This window comes from Lepidochelys kempii, chromosome 7, assembly GCF_965140285.1.
Source record: "Lepidochelys kempii isolate rLepKem1 chromosome 7, rLepKem1.hap1, whole genome shotgun sequence".
In the NCBI taxonomy this organism is placed as follows: Eukaryota; Metazoa; Chordata; order Testudines; family Cheloniidae; genus Lepidochelys; species Lepidochelys kempii.
In genome coordinates, this window is record NC_136386.1 from 109,507,611 (window position 1) to 109,520,149 (window position 12,539).

General features: G+C 43.3%; 1 protein-coding gene and 1 long non-coding RNA gene across 3 annotated transcripts in view; both read left to right on the forward strand.

Annotated features, from left to right (window-relative positions):
* Positions 1-12,539, forward strand: part of CACUL1 (CDK2 associated cullin domain 1) — a 92,044-nt gene that overhangs the window by 24,512 nt on the left and 54,993 nt on the right. The window lies entirely within an intron of this gene.
* On the forward strand, positions 5,644-9,094 carry LOC140915003 (uncharacterized). Its single transcript, XR_012160070.2, has 2 exons — positions 5,644-6,089; positions 8,760-9,094. It is a non-coding gene; the product is annotated as an uncharacterized LOC140915003 (long non-coding RNA).

A 12,539-nucleotide genomic window follows, 5' to 3' on the forward strand; every position in this document is an offset into this window, starting at 1 on the left:
TGTGAAAGGATTCTAACTCTCTCATCTTGAGGTGATGTTAAACAATTTGCACTGTGGGTCTGATTGTACAAGTTATCTACAGGTGAACTCACACTGAATTCATGAGAGCTTTGCTCATAAAATGCTTGAAAGTGGTTTTAGTAAGTAGAGGATTTTGTGCTATAAGACTGTCTTGGGTTCCCAATTTTAGCATAGTAAGCTAGTAGCGTTGTACCAAGATTTTTGCCTGCATCAGCCAATTTCAACTGCCTCTCCTTCAGTTTTGCTTGCTGTAATCTGCACTGGAGTTTGAGTTACTTCAAATGACAGTTTCACAAAGCAAGTTAGACTGTGTACAACTCAACTGTAGGTGGGTATCAGCAGAGTACTGGGTCCAGAGCAGACTCATCATAAAAGGTCCACTTTAACACCTATTGAAATAAATGAAAAAACCCCTACTGATTTTAGTGGGGGCTTGCTTGTCTCAGAGTGCAGATCAAAGCCTGAAATTGTATCTACTAATGGGTACCAGATGTGTGAGTGGGACAGGATTTGGTGTGGCATTTATAAAGGGAGAGATGGTTGCGGGTATTTGTAGCTGCTGCATAGCAGGTAAACGTTGTTCTAAAATACTAAGCAAGATGGTTAAGTCTTAAAGTAGTATCAGTTTTTGGCAATTTTTTGTTGTTGGCTACCAGTCTGACACCAATCCTCCTCTTTTTCAATTGGGCTTGGAATCAGCTATAGCAGACTCTGGCAAATGAGTAGGAGCAAATGATACCTGGAGGAATACAAGGATGTAAAGAAATTGGCCAGGAATGTACTTGCAAAATGTACTTGTATATTCAAGGAACTTTACACAAGACTAGGAACAAAGACTTGGCACAAGCATGGGACAAAGGACTAAAGATATAAAGGAAGTGAGGTTCATCAAAGATAAACCTGGTGTGGTGTTGACTGATGGTAGTTGCATAAAGATAAATGGAGACTGTATTCTGAACAGCTTTTAAATGAAGAAAACCCAAGAGAGCAATGCAACTTTGAAATGGTGAACTTAGGTGTAGTGGAGCCTATCACACCAGATGAAGTGGCAAATGCTGTAAAAGAAATGAAAAATTATAAGGCCGTGGGCCCAGAAGGAATCCCTGTTGAGGCACAAAAAAGGTTGGAGTAGAAGGAATAAGCTTGGAATAGAATCTTCTGACATCTCTGTAATCAAATAAATTATGAGACGGGAAAAAATGTCTAACACGTGGAGGAAAAGTTTGTTGGTGCTGATATACATGGCAAAAGGTGACCTTGGCAACTGTACTAATTATAGAGGTTGTCATAAATATAAAGGGAAGGGTAAACCCCTTTGAAATCCCTCCTGGCCAGGGGAAAGCTCCTCTCACCTGTAAAGGGTTAAGAAGCTAAAGGTAACCTCGCTGGCACCTGACCAAAATGACCAATGAGGAGACAAGATACTTTCAAAAGCTGGGAGGAGGGAGAGAAACAAAGGGTCTGTGTCTGTCTGTAGTCGTCTTGGCCGGGGACAGAACAGGAATGGAGTCTTAGAACTTTTAGTAAGTAATCTAGCTAGGTATGTGTTAGATTATGATTTCTTTAAATGGCTGAGAAAAGAATTGTGCTGAATAGAATAACTATTTCTGTCTGTGTATCTTTTTTGTAACTTAAGGTTTTGCCTAGAGGGGTTCTCTATGTTTTTGAATCTAATTACCCTGTAAGATATCTACCATCCTGATTTTACAAGGGGGATTTCTTTATTTCTATTTACTTCTATTTTTTATTAAAAGTCTTCTTGTAAAACACTGAATGCTTTTTCATTGTTCTCAGATCCAAGGGTTTGGGTCTGTGGTCACCTATGCAAATTGGTGAGGCTTTTTATCCAACATTTCCCAGGAAAGGGGGGGTGCAAGTGTTGGGAGGATTGTTCATTGTTCTTAAGATCCAAGGGTCTGGGTCTGTAGTCACCTAGGCAAATTGGTGAGGCTTTTTACCAAACCTTGTCCAGGAAGTGGGGTGCAAGGTTTTGGGAAGTATTTTGGGGGGAAGGACGCGTCCAAACAGCTCTTCCCCAGTAACCAGTATTAGTTTGGTGGTGGTAGCGGCCAGCCCAAGGTGTAATATTTTGTACCTTGGGGAAGTTTTGACCTAAGCTGGTAAAGATAAGCTTAGGAGGTTTTTCATGCAGGTCCCCACATCTGTACCCTAGAGTTCAGAGTGGGGGAGGAACCTTGACATGGTGGCACAGTGGTGGGATTAACCTGAAATCATTTTGAGATCCAGTTGAGATTTTTTGAACTAGAAATACAGATTTTAAAAAGGAATTTTTAGGAAGTCCAGAAGCAGCTTTGAAACTGAAAGCAGCTTGGTTTCTCTCTGCTTTGTGGCCAAGCAGAGACAAAAGGGGATTATCTTGTGAATTGCAGGTTTTCTTTGCTTGGAGGCAGGGTACTTAACTCCTGCAGGGAAATTCACAGTCTTCCAACCCAGAGGTTTTTTTTTTTTTCTTTTCTTCCTAAAAGTAAATAGGGGGTGTGTGCTCTACCCATTTGCCTGGAGACAAAAGTGGCAGGGTTTTTTTTAGGATTTTGATTTTTTTTTTTGTTTTACAAGGAGCACAGGTTTGAAAAGAAATTTTTTTTTTTCTTTGGGCTGGGTAAGCAGGTTTCCAAGTAGTTGGAGGGTTTTTGCTTTAATTTGGGCCCAGAGCAGAGACAAGGGAATTGTCTTTTTCTGTAGGCTGACAATCACTATCAGAGAATAGGTATTCTATTCCAGCACAGCAAAATTTTACAGCCAAGTTTTGTTTGTTTATTTCTAAACCTCGGGTGTAAAGTTAGTTAAAAACAGAGAGGTTAGAATGGCCAAATCCTCGGCTCGACTACAGCTGGAATTAGCCAAATTTCAGGCTGAGGAAAAACAAAGGGAACATGAAAGACAGATAGAACTCATGCGGCTGGAGAAGGAGGTACAGGAGGCTGCCCACAAGAGGGAAATGGAGGCAAGGAAGCATGTGGAGGAGATGGAGAGGATAAAGGGCCAGCAGAATATACCAACAAACCCTAGCAATCCTTCTCCAGGTACCACTTCCCATCCCAGAAAGTTCCCCACCTACAAGGCAGGTGATGATACTGAGGCCTTCTTAGAAAACTTCGAAAGGGCCTGCCTTGGGTACAACATCTCTACTGACCAATACATGGTAGAGCTGAGGCCGCAGCTCAGTGGACCCTTAGCTGAGGTGGCAGCTGAAATGCCTAAAGAACATATGAACAAGTATGAACTGTTTAAATCCAAGGCGAGAGTCAGAATGGGGATAACACCCGAGCAGTCTCGTCGGAGGTTCCGAGCCCTAAGGTGGAAACCAGACATGTCATTTACCCGACATGCCTACCACATTGTGAAACATTGGGATGCCTGGATATCAGGAGCAAGTGTTGAATCTCCAGTAAATTTGCCCTTCCTAATGCAAATGGAACAATTCTTAGAGGGTGTTCCTGAGGAAATAGAAAGATACATCCTAGATGGGAAACCCAAAACTGTAATCGAGGCAGGAGAGATTGGAGCCAGATGGGTGGAGGTGGCAGAGAAGAAGAAAACTGGTCGCAGTTGGAGCGGAGACCAGAAGGGACCACCCCAGACCACACCCTATTACCGGGGGCCGCCCAAAGCCCCACCTACCTCCCAAAGAACCCTCCAGACCCCTTATCGTCCCACCACCCCGTTCTCCAGCAACCCACCTCGCCCCGGTGACCCGTCAGCTGGACGATGTTTTAAATGTAACGAGCTGGGGCATGTAAAGGCCAACTGCCCCAAGAACCCCAACAGATTACAGTTCATTGCACCGGAATCACACCAGAGGTCCACAGGCCCAGATACCTCCCAGATACCCTTGGAGCGGAGGGAAACTGTGAGTGTGGGTGGGAAGAAGGTCACCGCGTGGAGGGACACCGGAGCACAAGTGTCAGCTATCCATGCTTCCTTAGTGGACCCCAATTTAATCAACCCAGAGATCCAAGTGACGATTCAACCCTTCAAGTCCAACTCTTTCAATTTGCCTACAGCCAAGTTGCCTGTCCAGTACAAGGGCTGGTCAGGAATGTGGACTTTTGCAGTCTATGATGATTATCCCATCCCCATGCTGTTGGGGGAAGACTTGGCCAATCATGTGAAGCAGGCCAAGAGGGTGGGAATGGTCACCCGCAACCAGGCTAAACAAGCCGTGAGGCCTAGCTCTGTTCCGGAAACTTCTATCAGGACCCAGTCAGAGGTGATGGACCTGGACCCCAGGCCAATGTCTGCAACAGCAGTAGTGGATCCAGTCCCAGAGACCCAGACGGAACCAGTCCCAGAACCGGAACCAGCCAAACAACCAACACCAGACCCCGTGCCAGCACTGAATCCAGTACTTGCAACCTCAACACCAGAGGGCCCCACCGAACCTGAACTGGCAGCAGCCGATAACCCTACACAAGAGGCTCAGCCGGAGCCTGAATCCCAACATAGTGCACCAGCGGAGAGCGGTTCACAGTCAACAGAAACAGCTCCATCCCCTATATCGCTTCCAGAGGGACCAAGCCTATGTCCCCAATCCAATGAGGAACTGATGTCTCCAGCATCAAGGGAACAGTTCCAGACCGAACAGGAAGCAGATGAAAGCCTCCAGAGAGCGTGGACGGCGGCACGGAGCAACCCACCGCCTCTCAGCTCTTCTAATCGATCCAGGTTTGTTGTAGAAAGAGGACTTTTATACAAGGAAACTCTTCCTGGGGGACACCAGGAAGACTGGCATCCTCAGAGACAGTTGGTAGTTCCAACTAAATACCGGGCCAAGCTCTTGAGCTTAGCCCATGATCACCCTAGTGGCCATGCTGGGGTGAACAGGACCAAAGACCGGTTGGGGGGGTCATTCCACTGGGAGGGAATGGGCAAGGATGTTTCTACCTATGTCCAGTCTTGTGAGGTGTGCCAAAGAGTGGGAAAACCCCAAGACCAGGTCAAAGCTCCTCTCCAGCCACTCCCCATCATTGAAGTTCCATTTCAGCGAGTAGCTGTGGATATTCTGGGTCCTTTTCCGAAAAAGACACCCAGAGGAAAGCAGTACATACTGACTTTCATGGATTTTGCCACCCGATGGCCGGAAGCAGTAGCTCTAAGCAACACCAGGGCTAAAAGTGTGTGCCAGGCACTAGCAGACATTTTTGCCAGGGTAGGTTGGCCCTCCGACATCCTCACAGATGCAGGGACTAATTTCCTGGCAGGAACTATGAAAAACCTTTGGGAAGCTCATGGGGTAAATCACTTGGTTGCCACTCCTTACCATCATCAAACAAATGGCATGGTGGAGAAGTTTAATGGAACTTTGGGGGCCATGATACGTAAATTCGTAAATGAGCACTCCAATGATTGGGACCTAGTATTGCAGCAGTTGCTCTTTGCCTACAGAGCTGTACCACATCCCAGTTTAGGGTTTTCCCCATTTGAACTTGTATATGGCCGTGAGGTTAAGGGGCCATTGCAGTTGGTGAAGCAGCAATGGGAGGGATTTACACCTTCTCCAGGAACTAACATTCTGGACTTTGTAACCAACCTACAAAACACCCTCCGAACCTCTTTAGCCCTTGCTAGAGAAAACTTACAGGATGCTCAAAAAGAGCAAAAAGCCTGGTATGATAAACATGCCAGAGAGCGTTCCTTCAAAGTAGGAGACCAGGTCATGGTCTTAAAGGCGCTCCAGGCCCATAAAATGGAAGCGTCGTGGGAAGGGCCATTCGTGGTCCAGGAGCGCCTGGGAGCTGTTAATTATCTCATAGCATTCCCCACCTCCAACCGAAAGCCTAAGGTGTATCATATTAATTCTCTAAAGCCCTTTTATTCCAGAGAATTAAAGGTTTGTCAGTTTACAGCCCAGGGAGGAGACGACGCTGAGTGGCCTGAAGGTGTCTATTACGAAGGGAAATGTGCTGGTGGTGTGGAAGAGGTGAACCTCTCCATGACCCTTGGGCGTATGCAGCGACAGCAGATCCAGGAGCTGTGCACTAGCTACGCGCCAACGTTCTCAGCCACCCCAGGACTGACCGAACGGGCATACCACTCCATTGACACAGGTAATGCTCACCCAATTAGGGTCCACCCTTACCGGGTGTCTCCTCAAGCTAAAACTGCTATAGAACGGGAGATCCAGGATATGTTACAGATGGGTGTAATCCGCCCCTCTGAAAGTGCATGGGCATCTCCAGTGGTTCTAGTTCCCAAACCAGATGGGGAAATACGTTTTTGCGTGGACTACCGTAAGCTAAATGCTGTAACTCGCCCAGACAACTATCCAATGCCACGCACTGATGAACTATTAGAGAAACTGGGACGGGCCCAGTTCATCTCTACCTTGGACTTAACCAAGGAGTACTGGCAGGTACCGCTAGATGAATCTGCCAAGGAAAGGTCAGCCTTCATCACACATCTCGGGCTGTATGAATTTAATGTACTCCCTTTCGGGCTGCGAAATGCACCCGCCACTTTCCAAAGACTTGTAGATGGTCTCCTAGCGGGATTAGGAGAATATGCAGTCGCCTACCTTGACGATGTGGCCATATTTTCGGATTCCTGGGCAGACCACCTGGAACATCTACAAAAAGTCCTTGAGCGCATAAGGGAGGCAGGACTAACTGTTAAGGCTAAGAAGTGTCAAATAGGCCTAAACAGAGTGACTTACCTTGGACACCAGGTGGGTCAAGGAACTATCAGCCCCCTACAGGCCAAAGTGGATGCTATCCAAAAGTGGCCTGTCCCAAAGTCAAAGAAACAGGTTCAATCCTTCTTAGGCTTGGCCGGTTATTACAGACGATTTGTACCGCACTACAGCCAAATCGCTGCCCCACTGACAGACCTAACCAAAAAGAAACAGCCAAATGCTGTTCAGTGGACCGGAAAGTGTCAGAAGGCCTTTAACAAGCTTAAAGCGACACTCATGTCTGACCCTGTACTAAGGGCCCCAGACTTTGACAAACCGTTCCTAGTAACCACAGATGCATCCGAGCGTGGTGTGGGAGCAGTTTTAATGCAGAAAGGACCTGATCAAGAATTCCACCCTGTAGTGTTTCTCAGCAAAAAACTGTCTGAGAGGGAAAGCAACTGGTCAGTCACTGAAAAAGAATGTTATGCCATTGTCTATGCTCTGGAAAAGCTACGCCCATATGTTTGGGGACGGCGTTTCCACCTGCAAACCGACCATGCTGCACTAAAGTGGCTTCACACTGTCAAAGAAACTAACAAAAAACTTCTTCGGTGGAGTTTAGCTCTCCAAGATTTTGATTTCGACATCCAACACATCTCAGGAGCTTCTAACAAAGTGGCTGATGCACTCTCCCGTGAAAGTTTCCCAGAATCAACTGGTTAAAATCGTCCTTGAGATGTGGAAAATATTGTTAGTCTTTATGTACTTGGTAGTATATTTAGAGATGCATGTGTCTTATTAACTCTGTTTTCCTAGAGCTCCAGGAAGAAATCCCAGCCAGTGTTTCACCCTAGCTGAGATTTGGGGGGCGTGTCATAAATATAAAGGGAAGGGTAAACCCCTTTGAAATCCCTCCTGGCCAGGGGAAAGCTCCTCTCACCTGTAAAGGGTTAAGAAGCTAAAGGTAACCTCGCTGGCACCTGACCAAAATGACCAATGAGGAGACAAGATACTTTCAAAAGCTGGGAGGAGGGAGAGAAACAAAGGGTCTGTGTCTGTCTGTAGTCGTCTTGGCCGGGGACAGAACAGGAATGGAGTCTTAGAACTTTTAGTAAGTAATCTAGCTAGGTATGTGTTAGATTATGATTTCTTTAAATGGCTGAGAAAAGAATTGTGCTGAATAGAATAACTATTTCTGTCTGTGTATCTTTTTTGTAACTTAAGGTTTTGCCTAGAGGGGTTCTCTATGTTTTTGAATCTAATTACCCTGTAAGATATCTACCATCCTGATTTTACAAGGGGGATTTCTTTATTTCTATTTACTTCTATTTTTTATTAAAAGTCTTCTTGTAAAACACTGAATGCTTTTTCATTGTTCTCAGATCCAAGGGTTTGGGTCTGTGGTCACCTATGCAAATTGGTGAGGCTTTTTATCCAACATTTCCCAGGAAAGGGGGGGTGCAAGTGTTGGGAGGATTGTTCATTGTTCTTAAGATCCAAGGGTCTGGGTCTGTAGTCACCTAGGCAAATTGGTGAGGCTTTTTACCAAACCTTGTCCAGGAAGTGGGGTGCAAGGTTTTGGGAAGTATTTTGGGGGGAAGGACGCGTCCAAACAGCTCTTCCCCAGTAACCAGTATTAGTTTGGTGGTGGTAGCGGCCAGCCCAAGGTGTAATATTTTGTACCTTGGGGAAGTTTTGACCTAAGCTGGTAAAGATAAGCTTAGGAGGTTTTTCATGCAGGTCCCCACATCTGTACCCTAGAGTTCAGAGTGGGGGAGGAACCGTGACAGAGGTATAAAGCTGATGAGTTATACATAAAACTGTGGGAGAGAGTCACTGATAAGAGACTAAGAAAATAAGCCGATATTAATGCAAATCAGTGCGACTTCGTGCCAGGAAAAGATCTGTAATTGAGTTCCAAGAAAAGTCACCTGGTGATGTATGAGGGAGAAAAATTGTACCACAACTTTATGTGCAGCATGTTAAAGCCATGTGTGTAGGTGTAATGTCAACAGTTAGAACGTCTAGTAGTGAAAACCCTTCATCAGTAAAGGTGTGAGTGCATCAGGGATCAGCATTGAATTCTTGTTTATCCTCATGCTAGATATCCTGACAAGGAACGTATAGAAGGAATCACGTTGGTGCATGTTGTTTGCAGCTGATGTCATTCTGCATAGTGAGGAGAAAGATGATCTAGAAGAAGATCTTGAAAAATTGACAGATGTGTTGGAGAGACATGGTCTAAAAACAAGCAGAGGAAAAACAGAGTACACGATATGTAATTTCAGTAATGTGAACACGGGAGTATTATCCTTGAAACTAGATGGCCAGACAGTACTGAAAACAGTTTCAAGTATTTGGGTTCCAGAATCCAGAAAAGTGGGGGAAATGGAGGATGAAATTGGAGCTGGGATAATAAATGCGTGGCTTAAATGGAGAGGGAGAAGTGGTGTAGTATGCGACAAGAAGATACCAGTAAGATTAAAAGGGAAAGTTCACTTTTACAGTCTGGCGCTGAATGTTGGGCAATGAAGATAATGATCTGTTCCACAGAAATGCGCATATTAAGATGGTTGAATGGTGTAAGCATAAAGGGGTAAGTGAGGAATGTGTATGTTGGAGACATGCTCAAATGGTTTGGTCATGGAAAGTGCAGTCCTGACAACTATGTGGGTAAGAGAGTCCAGTTGATCAAGACTAAAGGAAAAAGACGGAGGCCAACCCAAGAAGTAGTGGTGGAATCTCATAAAGGAAGACATTGGGATATGGTCTGACAGAAGATACAGCTTTGAACAGAGCACTTTGGAGGGAGGGGACTCGTAGAGTGGACCCCATTTAATGGGATTAATGCAAGGAAAAAAAAGTCTTAATATTTTTAAGCAATTGACTTTGTTCTAGCTAGAGGACTCCATGTCAGGAATTTATCTTCCTTTTTACACCGACAAAATTTTTTAAGTTGTCCTATGGTTCCCATGTCTCTTTTTTAATCTACTATGATTAGAAAACATTTTCCATGCCTGACTGAAGAGAACACATTTACATTTTCTATAAAAGGGGGGTATTTAAAGTTTTTAAAGAACTACATATCATTTAAATCAGAGCAGGACAGATTGTAGTCTGGAAGCTACCTATTACTCTCTAGCACTTAAAAATTCTTAAAACATGTAGTATTTCAGTGCATATTTCACATGTGTGGCCCACAACACGGTAGCCGTTCTACAGTGCTGTAGTTGAGCAGACAAACACTTACCTAACTGGTATGATTTAATAGGAATGGATACAGAAGATGGGGTCTAGTACAAGGTGATGGTATTATAATTTTGTGTCAAAAGAGAGTGGGTGATAAAAATTGCAATGGCAGGCATGCAAAATGTCATCTCCTCAGCAAGCAGAGTACTTAGCAGCGGTTGTGTAACAGCTGCATTACAGAGCATCTGTGTACAACCAGTATGTCAGAATAATCTGGTTATCCTCACGCTGAAATTTCCTAGTGGGAACACTGAACCAAAGAAGTTGTAGAATTGTCAAATATCTGAACATAATGCTTGAGCATTTGATATCTCTAGACAGGCTTTTTAGTCTTGCTGGTTTCTAGTCTTATTAAAACCTATCCTCTGTCTGTAGTGGGTTCATCACAGAGATACTTTTACTTACAAATTTATTAGAGCATAAGTTTTCGTGAGCTCTAATAAATTTGTTAGTCTCTAAGGTGCCGCAAGTACTCCTTTTCTTTTTGCGAATACAGACTAGCACGGCTGCTACTCTGATACTTTTACTTGACACTATTCTTTCTAGACTAGAGAATATTTGTCCCATGTACGTATTCTTTTGAACACTGCATTAAGGAACTTCCACTGAAGTCAATAGAAAGACTTAATGATTTCAGAGGGGTTGAATAGAGCCCTAAAAAAGCAAGAGCAAATGGTGTTTATAGATTTAGAATCTTTAGCTGTCCTAATGTCCAATATTACTCATGGTTATCGATTTGAGATTTATAACTTGTACTGTAGGTGGCAGTAGAATGCAAATAAAAGTTTTCTTCTTTGCACTGTAGCTTCGACTTTGCAGAGGGCTATATTTTAATTTTGACACAAGCAGCAGTTCTGTCTAGAAAGAATACTGCTATATTAATTGCAAACTAAAAAAAAAGACCAATTAACTTTTCTTCTTAACATTAATGGATCACAGCCGCTTCTACACCCCCATTAAAGTTACAAAACATACAAAGTATAATGTATTGCTTCTGTATTCATTGGCTACCGCCTCCTCTGTTCCAAATTGGTTGCCAGGCCTACTTAATACATTCTTTGCTGGAGAAACTACAGTGTAAAGGGTGGATGTAAAATGAATCTACAGGGCTGAATAACGCTTCTTTAGGTGGCACTGAAAAGTTGACAAACAGAATAGGAAAATATTGCTTAGCTTGAAAGAGTATATTCTTGGATATCAGTAGTAGGGTGGGCTGGTGAGCAGCCCAAACCACAAACAGAAGCCAATGTATATTTAATTAAAATATGTAATGTATGTGTCACTTGTTGTCATAGATCATAAACTTTATAAGGCAGGAACTGTCCTCCTGTTTGTGGAAAGTGCCTACGTTTTGGAAATTCAAATAATATTTCTTAATATTGATGTATTGGGAGGAGAGAGTTGAGCAGGGGATGGCTTCCTGGCTTCTTATACTGCCATTCTCACCTCTCTGATCACCATTTATTAGAGTGAGTGGGTCTGTTGAATGGCCCTTCTCTTTCGGGTCCTCTCTGTTGCATCTGTGAAGAGACTTTTTGAACAAGGATTTCTTTGTCTCATCCCCTCTCCCATCCAGCAAATAGGCAGAGAAGGTGACTGTGTGCCTCAGTAAAATTGGGGTATGCTTATTGAACCCTTTTCTGAAGAGCCAGATTGCCATGTGTGTGGTGAGTGGGCTGAGCAGAATTTCAGAAATGAGGCAGCCTAAAAATGGCTACTTCGGCATTCGTTAGGCATTAATAGAGATTTCCCTCCTGGCTATCTAGGCAGAAGGCTTGTGGGGTTCCTTTGGCATGGCAGCCCTAGGTTCAGTTTTCTGAAGGACTTAGTCCCAAAAAGCTGAAAGCACTAAATAAAATCGTATAATTTTCAGTGGATATTTTGTTGGAAAAAGTGTAATCTGTAATGGTCGTGGCCATGATAAAAAAATAAACAAGACATCTATTTCTGTTGTAGAGGCTTGACAGATTAATTTTCCCAATGTGAAAAACAGCAAAAATTATTTATTGCACTTGTGGATGTGTCTAATTAGACCGTGACAGTGAGAGAAGTGATCATTCCTGGTATTGCACTTACATAAGTTGCTCTAGTTGGGGCATTATTTGTTACGCTTTCCTTTTTCAAATAAGTAGTCAAAATTGTATTAAATATGAACATCTCACTTTAAACTCACTAATTTGCAGTTATGATGGTCATTACTTTTTATCATGATTCTCTGTAACACAGAATCACCCCTACTTCTTATCAAAATGGGTTTATTTAGTAATTTTTTGGTAATGTTTTATCATGTTGCTCTAATGGCTTGCACCAGGTTTTAAAACTGCATGGAAATAGATGTGTGGTATTCTAGCAGTTAACTGTTTCCCTGTGGTAAGTGTGCAAACATCTTTAGCCATGACATGTCTGTCAAGCAACTAGCTGTCAAACTTGGAAACACTCTAGGCATTCCTCTTACTTTGAATGTCCATTTAGTATCTCAGTTTAATGAAGAGCCATATAAATAAGAAGCTAAATTCTTAAAACTACCAAATAATGTATTGTTAGTGTTTGTGTGGAGTCGGACACTGATTATTAAATTATAAAATTTAGTTAAAGAACTTTCTTTCTGCAAATATTGGACCTTTAAAATTCTAAA